The 21,412-nt window shown below is 44.9% G+C and overlaps 1 pseudogene; it reads right to left on the bottom strand.

The window, feature by feature from the left end:
- LOC129538686 (nucleosome assembly protein 1-like 1) overlaps positions 1-21,412 on the bottom strand; it is a 43,186-nt pseudogene that overhangs the window by 10,588 nt on the left and 11,186 nt on the right.

Here is a 21,412-nt window from a genome sequence, read left to right as displayed (position 1 = left end):
GAAGTAGGGTTAGGGGAAGGAAACATGGGAGGGAGAGAAGAACAAAGAACGATGCCCATTTAGGGAGTGGGAGGCCGTCGCTTCTGTGGGTGATGGGTCGCATACCCCTGCTTCGTGCAGTCATGTGTGACTCCAGTCCATGTGATTCAGATCATTGGATCCACTCCAAACTTTATTCACTGTTTTTGGAAATGACAAATAATGCTTTTGGGTGAGGAAAATGTATTTTTGGAGAAAGGGAATAAGGTCATAAGCTGCCTTAATGAGTTTCTTTAATTTGTTGTCATATCAGCTCTCATATTTGGAATTTGTACCTTTCTAGCATTTGCAAATGGAATTGCATTTTTTAATGTGAAATTCATCTCCCTTGATGCCCAGTCCTTTAGTTTACAGATAACACTGGAGAAGGAAATGGCAACCCACTCCAGTATTCTTGCCTGAAGAATCCCAGGGATGGGGGAGCCTGGTGGACTGCTGGCTATGGGGTCGCACAGAGTCGGACACGACTGAAGCAACTCAGCAGCAGCAGAAGAGACTATCATTATAATCACTGATTATTTAGAAGGGGATCGTCACATTTTTTTTTTTTTCTCATTTGACTCCACATCTGGAAAATAACTCCCAGGAGATATATATATTCTTGGACAAATGGGTAACCATAATTTACTTGCATTCTTAATTTGGTACAGTAGAAAAGAGACAGCTAGGAAAAACAAAAGCCTACAAACACTGGAAGAATATTGCAATAAGGATGTCAAGGCAAACAAACACTTGGCAGTGCATCTTACAGTTCTGTGGTCCAGAGTCTGTGGCGATGCTGGTGGTGGAAAGGGAAGAATGAGCACGCTCAGACACTCAATCAGGCCTCACGCTTTGCGACCCCGTGGTCTGTAGCCCACCAGGCTCCTCTGACCATAGGATTCTCCAGGCAAGAATGCTGGAGTGGGTTGCTTTTCCTCCTCTAGGGGATCTTCCTGACCCAGGGATTGAACCCACGTGTCTTACGTCTCCTACCTTGGCAGGTGGATTCTTTACCTCTAGCTCCCCTGGAAAGCCACTGGCGTCCGGGAAGTGTGTGCTTTCTCATGACTTTCTCACCTTGAGCCCCTGCAGTGACGACACATTTGGTCTATGGTGTGTGTTGCTCTCTGAACATTTGGCATAAACTCCGGGAACAAGGAGGTATATGGTGTGGCTGGTAAAGGGTACAGTGTGAAGCTGAAGGATCTTTTCAGTTACTGAATGTCTAGGGTGTCCTAGGTTTGAAGCCTGAATGGTGCTGTCACTGGTACACAGATTTTGGGCAGAAGACAAAGCAGGTATCTGCAGACACTAAGCATGTGCAGCCCCTAAATCTCTTCTTGTATTCATCAGTGTTGTTGGTCAGTTGCTAAGTCATGTCTGACTCTTTGCAACCCTGTGGACTGCAGCATGCCAGGCTCCCCTGTCCTCCACTATCTCCAGGAGCTTGCTCAAACTCATGTCCATTGAGTCACTGATGCCATCCAAGCACCTCATCCTCATGCGAATTCCATGAACAGTACTTGTCATAAGAACCCTAAGAAACAAGCCACTATGATCACTTCACAGTTGGCAATCCACAGCTCAGGTAAGTTAGAAACCTTGTCCAAGGAAGGTTAGGAGCAGAGCTGTGCTTTCAAGTGTGGCCTCCAACTCTGAAACCCCTTGCTCTACACTCACCTTTCTGGTTGCATGGCCAAGGTCATGTTTCTCAGCCCAGACACCTTTCCTTTTTGAGATATCACTCGTGGCTGGCTTTCTGTGACTCAGGGTGACGTAGCCTCTTCTATTTCCAGGATCCAAGCCTATCTAGTGAGCTTCTTTCAGCAGCTCACACGCTCTCATCCCCTCTCTCTTCATGGATTCTTCAGATTGAACTCTTTTCCCTTTTGCTGTTTTCTGTTAGAGGAAGCCTAGTGATGCCGCCTTGTCCTCTGCCCCAAATTTGATCGCGCCCACGTGGTTGACCGTGACAGCGCCATGCGGGCTCCATAGCTTCATCCCCGTGGTCAGAGTGTATCTGCAGCTGCATCTTTACCTTCCTGTGTGCTGCTGGCAGCACCGGAGTCCCACGAATAATGGCAGCTGGTTTGGACTTGTCCTTGGTTAGGTTTTTGGTTTTGTTTTTCACTTTTTGGCCGTGCCCCACAGCATGTGTGACAGTAGATCCCTGAGCAGGGATCAAGCCTGTGTTCCTGCATGGGAAGCTAAGAATCTACACTGCTGGCCTGCCAGGGAAGTCCCACCTGCCCTTTGTTTTTTTTTTTTATTTTTTTTTTCTTCATTTTTTTTTTTTAGCTTTGAATTTTATTTTATTTTTTGTTCCAATTTTATTTATTTATTTTTTTCAAGTTGAACAGACTAAATTTCTTTAAACAAACTTACTTATACTCCAGAGTCCTTTAAAAACTTAATAGCATTTATACATTGAAGGTATTTGATTTTCTTGTAACTAGCACTTCAAATGCAACAAGCATTTGAAGCAACAAGCATTTGACCCAACAAGTAAAACTTTCTACAGTTCATAACTTTTATAAATAAAATAAATTAAATGTACAGTGAATAAGTTCTCTGAAATATTTCAATATTTCTGCAGGTTTAGTAACAACGTAAAATACATTTCAACTAAAATTCACAAATCTAAATACCTGTTAGGCATTTTTAGGCGTTTTAAGATGGAAATGAAGACCAATGTTACATCGTAATATGCCAATTACAAATAGTACTTCAAATAGCAAATACTACAGTTTGTCCCAAACTTTAAAAACTATTCATGAACTCAACACTGAACTATTGATGGCTATGAGAATTGTTTCCTAGCCTTTTTGAAAATTTCAACCCATTTACGTTTAAGGTAATTATTGATAAGTACGATCCCGTAGCCATTTTCTTTATTGCTTTGGGTTCAAGTTTATACACTCTTTCTGTGCATCCTGTCTATAGAAGATCCTTTAGCATTTGTTGGAGAGCTGGTTTGGTGATGCTGAATTCCCTCAGCTTTTGCTTGTCTGTAAAGCTTTTGATTTCTCCTTCATATTTGAATGAGATCCTTGCTGGGTATAGTAATCTGGGCTGTAGGGTATTTTCTTTCATCACTTTAAGTATGTCTTGCCACTCCCTTCTGGCCTGAAGAGTTTCTGTTGAAAGATCAGCTGTTATCCTTATGGGAATCCCCTTATGTGTTATTTGCTGCTTTTCCCTTGCTGCTTTTAATATTTGTTCTTTGTGTTTGATCTTTGTTAATTTGATTAATATGTGTCTTGGAGTATTTCGCCTTGGGTTTATCCTGTTGGGGACTCTCTGGGTTTCTTAGACTTGGGTGATTATTTCTTTCCCCATTTTAGGGAAGTTTTCAACTATTATCTCCTCAAGTATTCTCTCATGGTCTTTCTTTTTGTCTTCTTCTTCTGGGACTCCTATGATTCGAATGTTGGAGCGTTTAACATTGTCCCAGAGGTCTCTAATATTGTCCTCATTTCTTTTAATTTGTTTTTCTTTTTTCCTCTCTGTTTCATTTATTTCTACAATTCTATCTTCTAGTTCGCTTATCCTGTCTTCTGCCTCTGTTATTCTACTGTTTGTTCCCTCCAGAGTGTTTCTGATCTCATCTATTGCATTATTCATTGTATATTGACTCTTTTTTATTTCTTCTAAGTCCTTATTAAATCTTTCTTCCATCTTCTCAATCCTTTTCTCCAGGTTATTTATCTGTAACTCCATTTTGCTTTCAAGATTTTGAATCATTTTCACCATCAAAATGTGAAATTCTTTGTCAGGTAAATTCCCTATATCTTCTTCTTTTGTTTGTGTTGGTGGGCAATTATCTTGTTCCTTTACTTGCTGGGTATTTCTCTGCCTCTTCATCTTGCTTATATTGCTTTGCTTGGGGTGGCCTTTCCCTCTTCTTGCAGTTTGTGGAGTTCTCTTCATTACGTAGTTTCTTCTCTGTGTGTGGGGTTGGACGGGTGACTTGTCCGGGTTCCCTGGTTAGGGAAGCATGTGTCGGTGTTCTGGTGGGTGGAGCTGGATTTCTTCTCTCTCCTTTAGAAGACAATGGGCTGCTTTTCTGGGAGCCTGACGTCCTCTGCCAGTATTCAGAAGTTGTTTTGTGGACTTTACTCCGCGTTCAAATGTTCTTTTGATGAATTTGTGGGGGAGAAAGTGGTCTTGCCATCTTATCCCTCCGCGATCTTGTTTCTTCCTCCCCAGAACACTGGATTCTTATATTCCACTTGGTCGTGGAGTATCTCTTCCCAGCTGCTCCAGCAAGGTGCAGCCGCTGTACCTTACCTTGGACAAGGGGTATCTCCTCAAGGCTGCGCCTCCTGCTTTGAATGTAGATCAGCTCCTCTCGGCCCTCCGGTGCCCAAGCAGCCACTGCCTCCTGAACGTGGTACAGCTCCTCTCGGCCACCGCCCTAACCCTGGGCGCGGGGTAGCTCCTCTCAGCCACAATTCTGCACGTGGTCGGTTGCCCCGGAGCCGGGCGTCTCCCGCGTCTGCGCCGCCGGAGCCGGGCGTCTCCCGCGTCTGCGCCGCCGGAGCCGGGCGTCTCCTGCGTCTCCCCACCTGCCCTTTGTTTCTGCCATTAAAGCCTTCCCTGCCCTTCTCCCATCCCTACCTGATGATCCATACAAATTCTCAACGTGTCTCGTCCTTCACGTAATTCTCAAGTTATAATAGCATTCCTGCAAATAACCTCTGTCTCACAGAACAGTTGGGAGGATTAGATGAGATGGTCCCTGTGAAGTGCATAGCACAGAGTCTGGCGTGCAGTGGGAGCTACGGTTGGTGTTATCTCCGCTGAACTGATGTAGGAACTGAGTTGCTGAGAGCCCCTGCCCGGTGCTGGAGTCCAGCTTTCATAGTCACTCAAGGTAGCCCACATATGTGCAAGCTGCCAGAGTCACTTTGAGGTTCCTGTGGTCAATGTTAGGATGAGAAACCTTTTCTTCCAGGATGCACAGCTGATCCAACTGTGAAATGTGTCGGGAGGGTGTGTGTGTAAGAAACACAGTGTATGCCTCCATACCCAATAGGCTGCCAGCAATATGGAAGATAAAGATGAACCAACAGAGGAAATCTCTCCGAGGACACAATTACTCCTGGAAATCACGCGATGTAACTGTTCCTCTGGCAGCCCTTGCAAACTACCACTCCCTCCTCCACACAGGCTGTTCTGCTCAGCTCACCTTCATGGCCATCAGATGTTCTGGTTGCATAGTGACTCTAATGGTGCTGTCGTTCAGTCTTTAAGTCTCGTCCGACTCTTTGCGACCCCATGGACCGAAGCATACCAGGCTCCTCTGTCCTCTGCTAAATCCCAGAATTTGTTCAAATTCATATCCACTGAGTCAGTGATGCTATCTAATCATCTCATCCTCTGTCGTCCCTTTTCCTGCCTTCAATCTTTCCCAGCATCAGGGTCTTTTCCAATGAGTCAGTTCTTCGCACCAAGTGGCCAAAGTATTGAAGTTTCAGCTTCAGCATGAGTGCTTCCAATGAATATTCAGGGTTGATTTCCTTTGGGATTGACTGCTTTGGTCTTCTTGCTGTCCGAGGGACTCTCAAAAGTCTTCTTCAGCACTGAAGTTCGAAAACAACCAATTCTTCGGTGCTCAGCCTTCTTGATGGTCCAGCTCTCACATCCCTGCATGACTACTGGATGACTCTAATGACCTGCGTTTATTATAACTTCCCTAAGGAAGGGTGTTCTGTGTGGTAGGAAGGGACACTGATACCTGAAGGAACGAGACTTGACCTCGCAAGCTCAAGTAACAGTAGCTGCCCTCGACTGTCTTCTAAGAAGGGTGGCCCAGTTCCCCGTGGGCTGTGTGCTGCTTCCAGTGGAACAGGCACCTTAAGGGCCAGAACTGACTTTTTCCTTTTTTATTTTTTGGAAAAATGAGGAGAGAGAATACTTTGTAGGAGAAAGAGAGGAGGCAATAGTCATTTAGCGATAGTACGCAGCAGCCTGGGAGAGGAACAACTATTTTACAACAGTGCAGGAGCTTTTGCTAAGTTCCACTGTGTGGCCTGAACCTTCTTCTCTATTTTTCCTTTAAAATAGCCATTTGGCTCTATGTGACTTGGTGACGCTTGGTAGGAACAGATTTTTCACCGTGACTCTGAGGAAGTACAAGTCTTGCTTCAAGGCAGGATGGATGGTTCTGCTTTTGTTGGAAGCTGCGTAATTGCTCATTTTGGAGTCTGTTGTGTCCAGGAAGCACCAGCAATGATGAAGGATGAGTGTGTTCCAGTAAATTCTGGATTCCTGGCTTCCACCAATCAGTGGTGTCTAATGTGACTCTAAACACAGTTTAGTAGCGTCTGCTGCCCTGAAGAATCTGCCTGCCAGCGCAGGAGTCGAGAGTTCGATCTCTGGGTCGGGAAGATCCCCACTCCAGTATTCTTGCCTGGGAAATCCGATGGACAGAGGAGCCTTGTGGGCTGCAGTCCGTGGGGTCACAAGAGTCAGACACGACTGAGTGACTAAATAACAGTAACAAGCAAGCAGTCCTGCAGACATTGCCAACACAATGGAAGCAAAAATTGCTTCTGGGGATAAATTGTATACCCATCTTTAGCTATTCCTGTGATAAGTATACACTTGGATGTCTCTACGTAGCAACACAGAACTATGATCCCTTAAAATCTAATATCACCGAGCATTTCCAGAAGATTCTTTGGCTTAAATTTGGCATTTGTTTATTGCAGAGTGCAAAAAGTCATCTGAAATTTGATCATGGCTTCTGGCACATGCAATGGTTTCTCTTTCTTTTTTTCTATAAGTTAAGGGAAACAAAAAACTTTTTAGTCTAAGCACTGTCATTCAATGCGACTTACATTCAGAAAGTCAGCTCTTGATGGTTAAGAAAGAACGCATTGGCTTTTGTACAGAAAGACACAGGAGAAGAAAACAAGAAACAAATGCCTTTCTCTAAAGAAGACACACTAAAGTTATAGAGGAGAAGTTTACTTTGCTTCACTAGAAAAGCATGAATCACTTCACAAAATCTGCTGTTTAAATCGTATCAAATTTAAGATTTCTTTCTCTGGGGTTAGAAGAAGAATTTTAGACATTTCCTTATGAGAAGAAGAATGATTTGTGTAACCGCCGTCAGTTTGTTCAGTTGGGCTTTTGTTACATGAAGAAGGCTACCCAAAGGTAAACTGTGAAGCCACTTGTACTAATTACTGTTTAAACATGTACTGATTCACAGTCAAAAAGGAGACTGGATGGTTTCAAAAAACCCGGTAAAATGTCCTAATAAACATCTCTTAATTGGATACTTTCTGCTCTGCTCAAAGAAGGTATAGGTGTTCTTGTAAATGACTGAACTTGAGGTTTGTGTCCCTTCGGACAAGTTCTCATAGTTTCCCATGCCCCCAGGCTCCTAGCAGGGCTCGTAAGCAAGGTGGCGGGGGCTGGGGACTTCCCTGGCGGTCCAGTGGTTGAGACTTCGCCTTCCAAGGCAGGGGGTACAGGTTCCATCTCTGGTCAGGGAACTGAGGTTCTACATGCCTTGTGGCTGAAAATGCCAAAGCCTAAAGCAGACGCAATGAGCAAATGCAAGGAAGGCTTTTAAAATGGTACACATAAAAAAATCTTAGAAATGAAATAAGCAAGTGTGAGTGTCATGCAGGCGGTGGGGAAGGAATCCATACAAATGACTGTGCCCAGGGGACTGGAAAGGTGCCTAGACTGTCCTTGTCAGGAGGGAGTTCACAGACGCTCCTCTACCAGGAGAAAACCCATTCTTGCTGCCCTGATCAGCTGTTGCTTAGTCGCTAAGTTGTTCTGACTCTTTATGACCTCAAGGGCTGTAGCCCACCAGGCTCCTCTGTCCATGGGATTCTGCAGGCAAGAATACTGGAGTGGGTTGCTATTTCCTTCTCCAGGGGATCTTCCTGACCCAGGAGTTGAAGCCGTGTCTCCTCCTTTGGCAGATGGGTTCTTTACCTCTGAGCCCTCAGGGAAGCCTGCCCTGCTATAGTTGGTCCCAGTAGAAGGACTCAGCTTTGGCTTTGCTCCTGTTTCCACATTGAGGATCTCTAGACTGTCCGACTCATCTTCAAAGCATCTTCCCAGAATCTGACATCTTTTCTTGCCTCCCCATTCCCACTCACTGTTTGATGTAACGTAATGTCTTGTCTGTGATGTAGGCCTGATTCTTTGCCGTGCAGCTTCAGACCTTAGTGGGTCATTTTGGCGTCTCTTCCTCATCCACATCTTAGACTTTGGGGTGAGTGTTAATGTCTTTGCAGAGAACTTTCAGAACTCTCTGAAACTCTCTGTTAAAACCCAAACCCCACACAACAGCCTGCTGGTTTCCTGCCTCACCTGTCTCGTTTGTCAACGATGCTAGTTTGGGCTGGTTTTCTCTTTATATTGATTATTCTGTTTATTGAACACATTCACTCTCATCCAGCTATACTTCGTGTTAAGTACTCAGGATAAAAGGCAAGTAAAGCAGATACCGTTGTGTAGATCTTTATTTCTAAAGAGGGAGAGGGATAAGAAAGTGACAGGCAGTGTTCACTGTGATTAATACTGTAGAGATGACATAAGGTGCTGGGACGGCAGAGGAGAAGGGGAATCCATGCCAGGTGATGAGAGAAAGATTTCTACAGGCAGTGTCAGCAATGAGTTTTAAGGGCCATCCGAAGTTGCTGGATGGAGGCTTGTTCGTCCCACCTCTGAGGTTGATGTCAGCTGGGCCTTGGGCGGAGCTGCTGACCGGAACACCTTTCTGCGGCCTCTCCATGCGTCCTGAGCCTCCCCACAACACGGTGGCTGGGGGCGAGGAAGGGTGTCCTGAGACAGTCAGACAGGCGCTGTGTGCCCCTTTCGGACCCAGACGGGTGTCACGTAGATGCTATCCTTTGAAACTAGAACTGTGAAATTCACAAAGGTCCTTTGACTGCAAGGAGAGTGCGTTAGACCCTACATCCTTCTGGCGGAGCGTCAAGATTCGGGACCGGAAGTGCTGCCGTGGATGGTTTCTGAAAGTCCAGCCTGTCCTTTATCCATGCAGTTCACACCCTCTTCATGCGAAATAAACCCACACCCTCCTCCAGATGTCTCAGACCTCATTATGGCATCAGACTTTGGTTCCTGGTCCGGGATCCTCGCATTATCGTGAGGCTCCTCCACTGCAGTTCCGTAAGTGAGATCCTCAAAGACAGTTGTTCTCGTTCTAGAGAAGTGTGAGCCAAGGGGGCAAATTATATGCTCTGGCCCACCCCAGCCTACAATGGTGTGACCAGTTTAGGGCAAGTGCTGTAGATACTCCCTTTCAAAGGGGAAGACTTCCTTCAGGCGCTGCTCAGTATCAGCTCGAAAGCGTTCTGGGCACGTTTGTGGTTTCCGTGATTAGGACACCATCCTCCTCCCGAGAGCGGCTTCTCCGTGCCCCCTGCCTCTGCCCTCTGAGTGGTCTTTGCTCATCAGCATTGAACTGTCCTGCCTTTGCAGCTGAGTGATGCTCTCAGCCTGTCACCTGCACATAACAGTCAAGGCTCAAACATTGTCCTTAATGTTTTTGTTGTTGTTGTTGCCATGTCTCTGGCCCTTGTAGTTGAAGCTTTTAGTTCACGACATGTTGGCGCATAGAGGAACGAGCTGGGGCGGCTGGCCCGAGAGTGGAGGGTGAACTGGTGGGAGGTGAAGTAGGACAGGGAGGCAGGAGCGGTCTGTGCACCGAGCCTAAGGGTCTGAACCTTTCCCTGAGGGCGCTGCAGAGATGCCCATTCTGCTGTATTCGCTTTGCTATAATTTTGTTTTTTAACTGTAATTTTCATGAAAGTGTTTTTACTGCTTTAAAATACCTGTTGTTGTGTTCAGAGGAGATTTGTTTATAAGCTTGAATTCTAGAACAGCTTATACCAACAACCTGTGTTTTCTAGGACAACACAAATTCTGTTAATAGACTGTGATAAGAGTAACAAGGCCAATATGAAATTAGGTACATAAAATACATGAAGGGTTTTTTTCATTCTTAACCTTCGTGGGTGTACAGTTTTAAGCTTGCAAATATTTCTGACTGTATTGTTTTTTTAAATCAATAACTTGACCTGTTCAGAAGAGTTAGTTTTCTCAAAAACATTTTCTTCTATGATGTCTTAGATTGCTACCCAGTTTTTCTCAAGTCAAAGTGTTGAGTAAAAGAGAAAAAGCTGAAAGCCACCGGAGAGTGTATTCCCCTCAGTCCGTCGTTCCATGGAGAAGTTCTGCAGGCGATCAACAGTGCACTGCAATGCTGTCTCAGATCATCTCATAGAAGGCACACAGAGAGGCAAATAAAGGAGAGAAAAAGGGGGAGATGGAAGAATAGAACTAGAGACAAATGGGTCACTGAACACTGAAGTGTCTTTCATTCAGTTCAACTTAGCCGTGCTTTTATTGAACACTTGCTCTATTTGCTGAGCTTTGTGAGAGATGCCCAACTGCAGAGGGTGTCGTCCTTGCCGTTTAGCAGGTTATGAGCTGTTGTGAGACTGTGGGGTACATGGTATGATTCTGTGTGATTCATGCAGTCATCATATACAGTCACACCATGAAGTGACAGCCTGAAAGGTCATTCCTAGCGATGGCTTCAGGGAATCTTTTCAGAGCAGACAGAATTTCAGCTTGATGGCAAGTAATGTGTCCAATTTGGGCAGGCATTCCTCATATATTAGAGTGGTAAGAAGAAAAGGCAGGAGGCTACACAAATATAGGATATCTTCTAGAAAGGCTTAATACCTTATTTTGTTAAAATGGAGAAATAGTAAGGAATGAACTATAATGGCAAATTGTAACTAGATCTTCTAAGTCACTTCAGTCGTGTCCGACTCTGTGTGACCCCATAGATGGAAGCCCACCAGGCTCCCCCGTCCCTGGGATTCTCCAGGCAAGAACACTGGAGTGGGTTGCCATTTCCTTCTCCAATGTGTGAAAGTGAAAAGTAAAAGTGAAGTCGCTCAGTCGTGTCCGACCCCTTGCGACCCCACGGACTGCAGCCTACCAGGCTCCTCCATCCATGGGATTTTCTAGGCAAGAGTACTGGAGTGGCTTGCCATTGCCTTCTCCGATCTTCTAGATCTTACAAGATCTGAAATGCCAAAGAAAATTATCTATTTTTTTCTGTAGGATCTAGGACGTTATTGAAGATTTAAGGGACACTGTGATTCATGATTTGACAGTGATTTTTAAGAATATGTGTCTGAAATCTTTCTGAGTGATAGTTCAGAATTGATCACATGGAGTTAAGTTTTGCACAGTCAGAAACTTAATCTAATTCATGTGTGTATTTTTAGAATGCCAAGAGAATTGATCTGTGCATAGTTTTGGAGAGTGTTGATAAATTTACTCTGAATAAATAATGGTGAAAAAGGCAACTCTGTTTAGCAGGTCCATTTCAATACCTGTTTACTTATGAATGAGATTACAAAGGTGGTAGAAGATCTAAAAATTATGAAAGTCCAAAGTCTTAAACTTGGAAAGTGTCACCATGTCACAACAACATAGGTTTTCTCCATCTTTATTTAGCTGTATTGCGATGGGTGAACTTTTTCTTAGAGTCGAATATGTATGTTAGAATTTGTAAGCCATATAGTCACGAGGACTCAGTCGCAATATCTTATTTGAGAAGAAGGACTTTGAAGCTAAGCTAGCCCTCGGGTCTCTTAACTGCTTTGTATATTAGTTTTATTACCTATAAAGCAGGAATATTCACAGCTCATGGGGCTGCTGTGAGATTTAAAATGAGTTAATATATGTAAAGTGCTCTGTTGTTGTTTAGTTGCTAAGTCATGCCTGACTCTGTGACCCCATGGACTGCAGCACGCCAGGCTTCCATGTCCTTCACTATTTCCCTGAGTTTGCTCAAACTCACGCCATTGAGTCAGTGAGGTTTATGTTTTATTATTCCTTTTGTTTTATTAACAATTACTGTTATATACATATATAGAATTCGATATAGAATGTGTCTGATGCTGAAACTGAAGCTCCAATACTTTGGCCACCTGATGTGAAGAACTGACTCCTTAAAAAAGACCCTGATGCTGGGAAAGATTGAAGGCAGGAGGAGAAGGGGGTGACAGAGGATGAGATGGTTGGATGGCATCACCGACTCAATGAACATGAGTTTGAGCAAATTCCGGGAGATGGTGAAGGACAGGGAAGCCTGGCGTGCTGCAGTCCATGGGGTTGCAAGGAGTCGGACACCACTGAGTGGTTGAACTGACTGATAGAATGTGTCACCCTGTGGTCCTGGACTAAGAGTGTTTATATTCTGTTAGGAATGCTCTGCTGTGTACTTAGTCACTCAGTCGTGTCTGACTCTTTGCGACCCCATGGACTGTAGCCCACCAGGCTTCTCTGTCCATGGATTGTCCAGGCAAGAGGACTGGAGTAGGTTGCCGTTTCCTCCTCCAGGGGATCCACCCAGGGATCAAACTCGTGTCTCCTGCGTTGGGAGGTGGATATTTTTACCACTGTGCCACGGACCAGAGTAAAACATTTACTGAATTTGCAAAGTAAAAATTTATAATCCTAATCAATTTACACAAAAAGAAATGCAGATGGTTATTAAGTAGATAAAATATTCAGTTTTACTATTAATTGCAGAAATAAAGATAAATATAATATTGAGCTACCCTCTGATTAAGAAAAGAGGTACCAGTGTGTGGCTGTCACTAGGGAAGTTGTAGCTTGGTTTAGTTTTTAAGCCTAGTCCTCATGGGAGTCTAAATGTGTGACTTCTCCAGAGGCAAATTGAAAACTGAAATTTAGACACTTGGAAAATATACATCAAGTGTAGAGCATTAAAAAATCTTGGTAATATTTAGCATAACAGTGAAAGTTCATAAAAGGAAAAGCTTCATTACTGCTGACAAGTGGAAGTGAAAGTCACTCAGTCGTGTCCGACTCTTTGTGACCCCATGGACTATACAGTCTATGGAATTCTCCAGGCCAGAATATTGGAGTGGGTTGCTTTTCCCTTCTCCAGGGGATCTTCCCAACCCAGGGATCAAAACCAGGTCTCCCACATTGTAGGCAGATTCTTTTAACAGCTGAGCCACAAGGGAAGCCCCAGAATGGTGGAGTGGATAGCCTATCCCTTCTCCAGTGGCTCTTCCCAACCCAAGAATCGAACCAGGGTCTCCTACATTGCAGGTGGATTCTTTACCATCTGAGGTGTGAGGGAAGCCCCTTGCTGACAAGAAAGACTCAATTGAGGAAAAATAGTATGTGTAATACTACTCGATTATTTTCAGAAATAATACAAATGCATCTGCCCAGAAGAAGCATGGAACAATTTTCACTGTTTATGTTTCTTTCCTTTGGTTTGCTTGACTGTCTATTCATTCTTCTCGATTCAGGGTATAATATGAACTTTTAGGAGGCTGTTCCGATGGTCTCGACCAGGGGTTATAAAATTTTTCTATAAAGGGCCAGGTAGTATTTTCAGTTTCATGGATCATAGAATGTCTGCTGTAACCACTCAGCTTGGACTTTGTGGTCCACAGGCATCCTTAGACACTCCAGTGAGACTTGACTAACAAAGAGAGGCAGGGGGCGGGGCTTAGTCAGTGGGCCGCGGTCTACAACTGAGGTCAGACAAGAGGCGGCAGGTGCTCCGCTGTGAAAGCGGCACTTAGGTTAGAAAGTGGGGGCATTGCCAGAGGTATGTCCAAGCTGTTGCTCCTGTGGAATTCATGGGTCTCGAAGACAGTCTGCAAAGCTGAAGAGAAAGGGTGAGTTAAGGATGGCAGAAGATTCAAATTTAGACATCAGCATGGAAGGATACTGAGTGATGCTATCTGTCAGTGTAGGGAACTCAGGAGAAGGACCATCTGGTTAGGAACTCAGGAGAAGGACCATCTGGTTAGGGTTAACTCTTTGCAGAACAGCATAGAGTTAGCGTGGGGCGTGGTGAAGGACACGCCGAGGTCCCAGGAAGGCGTTTGCCCACGTAGACCTGATAGAGGGATGCCGGGAGGTGTGGCGCTGAGGATGTAGGCTTCTCAGCACGGTGTGATGACTCGGAAATCACATCATGGACGTTGATTAGATTCCGGCAGTTAAAGACATCAGTGTGGATGTGAGAGTTGGTCTGCGAAGAAGGCTGAGCGCCAAATAATGAATGCTTTCTTACTGTGGTGCTGGAGAAGGCTCTTGAGTGTCCCTTGGACTGCAAGGAGATCCACCCAGTCCATCCTAAAGGAGATCAGTCCTGGGTGTTCACTGGATGGACTGATGCTAAAGCTGAACCTCCAATACTTGGGCCACCTGATACGAAGAGCCTACTCATTGGAAAAAGATTGAAGGCAGGAGGAGAAGGGGTGGCAGAGGATGAGATGGTTGGATGGCATCCCCGATTCAACGGACACGAGTTTGCGCGAACCCCGGGAGATGGTGAAGGACTGGGGAGCCTGGTGTGCTGCAGCCCGTGAGGTCACAGAGTCGGACACGACTGAGTGGCTGGACACCATCAACAACAAAGACATCGGTGCTGCTCACGGGCTTGAGGAGAGCCAGGCTCGTCTCCGCAGATGCTCTGCCGGGTGTGGAACGCCTGCAGCCGTTCACCGTAGTCTCCTGTCCCCTTCCCCACTCGAGGCGCTCTGCTACCCCTCTCCCCGCCCAAATTCAGGACTAGCGCCCTCTTGAATCTTAGTAGCAGAGTGTGAAAGGGCTCCCTGAGAAGAAGGACGGAGGCTAAGTGCCACAACCAGATCAGACACCAAAACCCCTGTTTTTAGGGGTTTTGTCCTAGGAAGCCACTCTTGTGCCGGACAGTTGAAGCAGGCAGAAGCCATTTCCATTTCAAGAAATTCATTATGATATACATTGCCCTGTTAAGGAATTAAAATGGTGTTTCTGTTTTATTCCATACAGATATTGTTAAGTAATTTAGAGCTCTTGTTGAAGCTCACTCAGCAGTTTAATAAATGTGGGTGCCCTACTGGGCAGTATAGTGGTTTAAGAAACAGAGCTGAAGCCGCAAGCGGAACACTCTGCACGGAGCTGACCTCTCTCTTCCCCTGGCAGCTGCCTTCCTGGTGACACTATCATTAGTATTCAGAGATGTAGTTATTGAAATAAATAATGTTCAAAGCCAAGTTCAAATGTTTCCATAGGAAAATTATCTTGATATTTTGGCCTCAATGAAAAAATAGGAAATGGGAAAGAGATCTAGGGCAAAATTTTAATAATATGGATTTTTCCCCCTCTCACATAGTGCGAAAGTTGCCGTGGTTGCCAGCGGCGCTAAAACAGTCAGACCACTTTCAAAACTCAGTCACCTCTTAAACACTTAGAGGCCGAATTGAGTGAAAACCCGTGTTCAGAAGAGTTTCCAAGCAAGTAGAAAGTTTCCACACCCTACATCTTGTACAAAAAGAGATGGAAACTGGGCTCTGGCTGCCAAGAAGTCTGAATTGTTGTGTCACACGCTGTTGAACATTATAATCAGTAATAAAAATGGGAACATGTTTGATGCTATATTAAAATGCACTCCGAAAAGCATAGCCTAATAATATTTTTTGGATTTATTTTCTTTTTTTTTTTTGCAATGCTAACAGTGTTTTCACACTCTCAATAGCACTAAGAAAAACAAAAGAGGGGGAAAGAAATGAAACAAAAAAATCAGCATACTGAACTCCTGAGCTGAAGACGCTGCTGTTTCCCCCTCAAAAATTGGTTGGAAAAATCCTAGTTTTGTCTATCTAATAAATCAAAGATTAGACATTTTAGGTTTTGTTTTTTTCTGATTATGAACATAATAAATGCTTATATAAAAATTCAAATGATTCAGAAAAGTATAGGAAGAAATTCGAAATTACTCCAGCGTTCTCAGAGATAACCGGATACATTAACATTATATCTGTTAATATTTTCAGTTATAATCCCAACATCTGACTGCATTTATGTGTATATAGATATTTGGTTTATATATACTATTGTATGTGCATAGTTTTGCGTAAGTGGGTGCGCATTTGCGGTTTTGATTATCCAGCTTTTCAGGACGTGAATGAAGGCCTCTTTGAGCCCCACCATGGTTTGCATTCCTCCCTCCCCTTCCCCGCCCCGCCCGCCCCTCTGTTAACTGCGAGTCTGTTTTCTGTGTCTCTGGGTCTGTTTCTGTTTTGCTGTACACATTTGTTTGTTTTATATTTTTAGACGCCGATACAAGTAATATACAGAATTTGAATTTGTCTGATTTACTTCACTAGCCATAATATTCTCTTAGGTCCATCCGCGATGTTGCAAATGGCAGAATTCCATTTGTTTTTGCAGCTGAGTAACACTCCATTCTGTATTTCCACCGTGTCCTTCTGATACATTCATCTGTTGATGGACATAGGATTTGTTTCAGTATATTGGCTATTGCACACAGTTCTGCTGTGAACATCAGTGTGCATGGATCTTTTCCCATTAGTGCTTTCTCTTTCTCTGGATATATACCTAGGTGTACAGTTTCTGGATCACACGGCAGTTTGATTTTTAGGTTTATGAGGAACCTCCATGCTGTTTTCCGCAATGGCTGTACCGATTTACATTCTGATTAACAGTGTGCGAGGGGTCCCTTTTCTCCATGTCCTCGCTAACATGTTATGTTTGTAGACCTTTTGATGACAGTCATTCTGACAGGTATGAGGCCGTGTCTCATTGTCTTGAAGTATATTTCTCTGATAGTTAGCAGTGTTGAGTATTTTTCCATGTACCTGTTGCCCGTCTGTATGTCATTTGGAGGGACGTGTCTATTTAGTCCTTCTGCCCATCTTTCCGTTAGGGTTTCTTTTTGTATTGTGTTGTACGAGTTGTTTCTATATGCTGGCTCTTAACCCCTTTTTGGTAATACCATTTGCAAATATTCTCCCATTTAGTGAGTCTTTCCATTTTGTTGATGGTTTCCTTTGCTCTGCAAAAGCTTTTGAATTTAATTAGGCCCCATTTGTTTATTTTTGCTTTTATTTCCTTTGTTTTAGGAGATAGATCCAAAAAGATATTGCTGTGGTTCATGCCACTGAGTGTTCTGTTTATGTGTTCCTCTAGGAGTTTTACAGAATCTGCTCTTACATGTAGGTCTCAATCCATTTTGAGTTTATTTTTGTGTATAGTGTTATAGACTGTCCTAACTTCATTCTTTCACGTGTAGCTGTCCGATGCTCCCAGCAGCACTTATTGACGAGACTGTCTCTTCTCCCTTGTGCGTTATTGCCTTCTTTGTCAGAGAGTAACTAAACGCTGGTGTGTGAGTTTATTGTGGGATCTCTTTTCTGCTCCACTGATCTGTGTGTGTTTTTGTGCCAATTGTCAACTTTTTCATCAACAAAATCTAGTTGATATTTTTTCAAGTCGATAAATATGGATCTACTACTTGATTCTAGGTTTTATTATTTTATTTATTATTCTACTACATGTCCATTGCACAGTTTACTTCTTTACTCTTTTGGTCATTTAATTGTTTTCAGTTCTTTGCTGTTTGAATAGAACTCGAATAAACACTTTTCATCTGATTGTCTTATTAGCAAAACTTCCTGAAATGAGAATTCATCCATTTACTCCTTTGTTCAACAAGCATTCCTAGACTTTCTACACTATGGTGGGGATTGGCTTAAGCGCTGGGGATATCAGGGGCGACAACACAACTTTTTCTTGTAGAGCTTACATTTTCAGCAGCAAGAAACAGATCATAAACAAGTGAGTGAATACTCGACTCAGATTACTATAAGTGTTACGGCAAAAAATAATACTGACAGTCTAAAGATTGGGGTCTCATTGGAGTGACCAGGAAGCCATCACTGATGGGGGAACACCTGAACCAAAATCTAAATGTTAAAATGTATCCTGGTGTTTAAAGATCTGGAGCAGAGCATTACAAGCAGAGGGAAACACAAGTGCAAAGCTCTTAAAGTAGGGAAGATATTGTCCTGTTCAAAGGACAGAAAGAAAACTAGAATGTCTGGAATTCTGTGGAGTCCTGGAGAGAGGCAGGTTAATAAGAGTGAGACGCATATGAGGGCCATTCATGTGCGACACTGCCGGTGGCATACAGTGTAAAGTCTTACTACAGTGGGAGCCATTGAGGGTTTTATCCAAAAAAGAAAGGTGATATGGTAGGACTGTGAGTTTAGAAAGGTCATTTTGTGGGTTGTAAGGGATGTGAGGGTGAGTGAGAGCAGGGCGATCAACCAGTCTATATTTCAGTAATCCACAGGGAAGTCAAAGAAGAAGGAATTTTGTGGGGCGGGAATTATAGATGAAGAATTCTGTATAAGTTGTGTTGTACTTGAAGTGCTTCTTAGACACAATTGCAGATACACATTAAGTCATTGGAGATCTGAATTTGGAGCGTAGGAAAACTGTGAGCCAGCAGAGAAGGAAATGTGGACGGCATCAGCATATGAAAAGCAGGGAAGGCTGGGAGCTGGGGCTCAGACTTAAGGAGAAAACAGGGGCATGCGGAGGGCTGAGCATCCATCCGTGGAGACAGCAGAAGTTTAGAGGCTTAGATGCTAAACTGAAGAGGGGGCGGTGTGAGGACAGACAGAGAAGATGACCATCTGAGCCAAGGGGAGAGACCGCAGTGGGATCCACCCCTCACTGCCTGGATCTTGTCCTCTGGCCTCTCGAAATGCGAGAAAGTAAAATCCTGTCGTTCCACCGCCCAGTGGCAGCCTGTCATGGCCGCGCTAACAGGCGCGGTACCCAAAGGTGTCTTGAGTGCAGCAAAAGAGGAGTTGGGTCAATAAATTATACGTCCAGCTGCCCACACAGGGTGATTGGCAGGAGAAGCTGAGGACGACCGTGCTTGGAAAATGCGAGGTGGTGGTGAAGGAGCAAGATGTTGAAGGCGGGGAGGTTACTGGTGATGACAAGGGTGCAATACTGGCGGGGCTCAGCTCGGGCTGAGGAGGAGATCATGGGAGGAAGGAGCCAGCAGGGAGAGCACGGGGTACCTGGGGAGTCCTCCATTCAGATGCTGAAGTCACCCGCCAGGGCAGAGTGAGGAGGGGAGGCGGGAGTCACGGAGGAAAATCCCACAAATGAGACAGCGAGAGCCCCGAGCACCTCCTGGGTGAGAAGACTGCCACGCCGGGCTTCCCTGGGGGTCCGCGGCTAAGACTGCCCTCCCAGTGCAGCGGGCCCGGGTCCCGCCCCTGGTCAGGGAGCTAAATCGAATGGTGTGATGAAGACCCAGTGCAGCCAGATGAATAGATGAATGGTTTTTAAAAAATGACAGAGGTAAGGGTTAGGTAAGGTTTGATCACGTCAAAGCAGGAAGGTGGGGAAAGCGTTAGGAAAAGATGGTGGCGAAGAAAGAACAGGACGATTCACCTCTAGACCCTGAGCACCTGGGGTTTGAGCAGAAGCTGGCCTTTCCTGAGAAGATGGGCAAGGAGACAGTGTCTGCAGGGGGACCTCCAGGCTCACTCAGGAGAAGAAGGGGAAGGAAAAGCCCAGAGTCAGAGTCGAGGGCACAGAGGAGTCTGCTTATTCTGGGCCATGACTCCCATGCAGAATCCACACTGAAAGAGATTATGTGCGTGCCAAGTCGTGTCCGTCATCACGACTCTTTGCAGCCCCATGGACTGTGACCCACCAGGCTCCTCTGTGCACGGGACTCTCCAGGCAAGAACACTGGCGTGGGTTGCCATGCCCTCCCCCAGGGGATCTTCCTGACTCAGGGATTGAATCCTGGTCTCTTATATCTCCTGCATTGGCAGGCAGGTTCTTTACCACTAGCACCACCTGGAAGCCAAGTGGACTATGAGACTGACTAACTCACTTATTTTTATATGGTTTTAATTTTTTTCTCCCGGTTTTACTGAGTTATCATTGACACGTAGTACTGATGAGTGTAAGGCCTACAGCATCATGGTTTGCCTCATACATCACACAATGATCGTCAGTTTCATGAACATCGAGCATCTCAGATAGGGGCAGCATTAAAGAGAAAACAGTTTCTTTGTAAAGAGAACTCAAGATTTACTCTCTTAAGAACTTTCATATATAATACACAGCAATATTAACTATGTTTATCATGTCGAACATGACAATCAATCACTCTCAGCTTAATGTAGATACACTGAAATCACTTCCCCTAATACCATACACAAAGACAAGCTCACATTGGATCAAAGACCTAAAAGAAAAGCCACACACTATAAAACCCTCAGAGGAGAGTGTAGGTAGAACACTCTTTGACTTAAATTTCAGCAAGATCCTTTTTGCCCACCTCCTGGAGTAATGAAAATAAAAACAATAAGTAAATAAATAAACAAACAAGCAAATGTAAAAGCTTCTGTGCAGCAAAGGAAACCATCAGTTCAGTTCAGTTCAGTCGCTCAGTCGTGTCTGACTCTTTGCGACTGCATGAACCACAGCACGGCAGGCCTCCCTGTCCATCACCAACTCCTAGAGTTTACTCAATCTCATGTCCATCAAGTCGGTGATGTCATCCAACCATCTCATCCTCTGTCATCCCCTTCTCCTCCTGCCTTCAATCTTTCCCAGCGTCAGGGTCTTTTCCAATGAGTCAGTTCTTCACATCAGGTGGCCAAAGTATTGGGAGTTTCAGCTTCAACATCAGTCCTTCCAATGAACACCCAGGAAAGAAAGAAACCATAAACAAGACAAAAAGACAACCCTCAGAATGGGAGACAATGTTTGCAAGCGAAGCAGCTGACACAGGATTAATCTCCAAAGCGGACCAGCAGCTCAGTTCTCCCAATTTCAGTTTAAGTGGAGAACGACTCACCGAGGTGTTGCATCTTTGGTTTCCAAGCCTCAGAAGGTCCTGGAGTGTGTCTGGGTTGATGCGAGGTGCACTGCTTGTGGTGGAGCAGGCACAGATGGCTCCACGTGATGCAGACTCACAGGAGGTTATTCCTGAGGAAGCAGACCAGCTGCTGGCCTGGAGAGGAGCCACTGGCAGGTCTGTTTGTCCTGACAAGGGGGACTTTCAGTCTCCCCCTGTGAATCCCAGGTGGAAAGCCCCAACTGAAGAAGCTGATGTGTTGAGCCACAAGGGGCTGGCTTCACGATGACTGGGTTGTCCACCTGCTGAATATGCTCATTTCCCAGGTCACGGTGGAGCCTGTGGTTAAAGGGCCTCCTTGCATATGACCCCCCGTGTACCTTGTTGTTACAAAACTGAAAAACCACCTGGGAGGCTTTATCCAGTTTGCAATCTCAGCTTCCTGAGATGGGTCATGTGCTCAGTCACTTCAGACATGTCTGACTCTGTGCGACCCCATGGACTGTAGCCCACCAGGCTCCTCTGTCTGTGGAATTCTCCAGGCAAGAAGACTGGAGTACATGCCCTCCTCAGGGAATCTTCCTGACCCGGGGATGGAACCTGCGTCTCCCGCACTGCAGGCGGGTTCTTTATCAC

Source organism: Moschus berezovskii, chromosome 20, assembly GCF_049115385.1.
Source record: "Moschus berezovskii isolate FMDL1 chromosome 20, NW_MosBer_1.0, whole genome shotgun sequence".
NCBI lineage: Eukaryota > Metazoa > Chordata > Mammalia > Artiodactyla > Moschidae > Moschus > Moschus berezovskii.
This window is presented reverse-complemented; position numbering and strand designations above follow the sequence as displayed.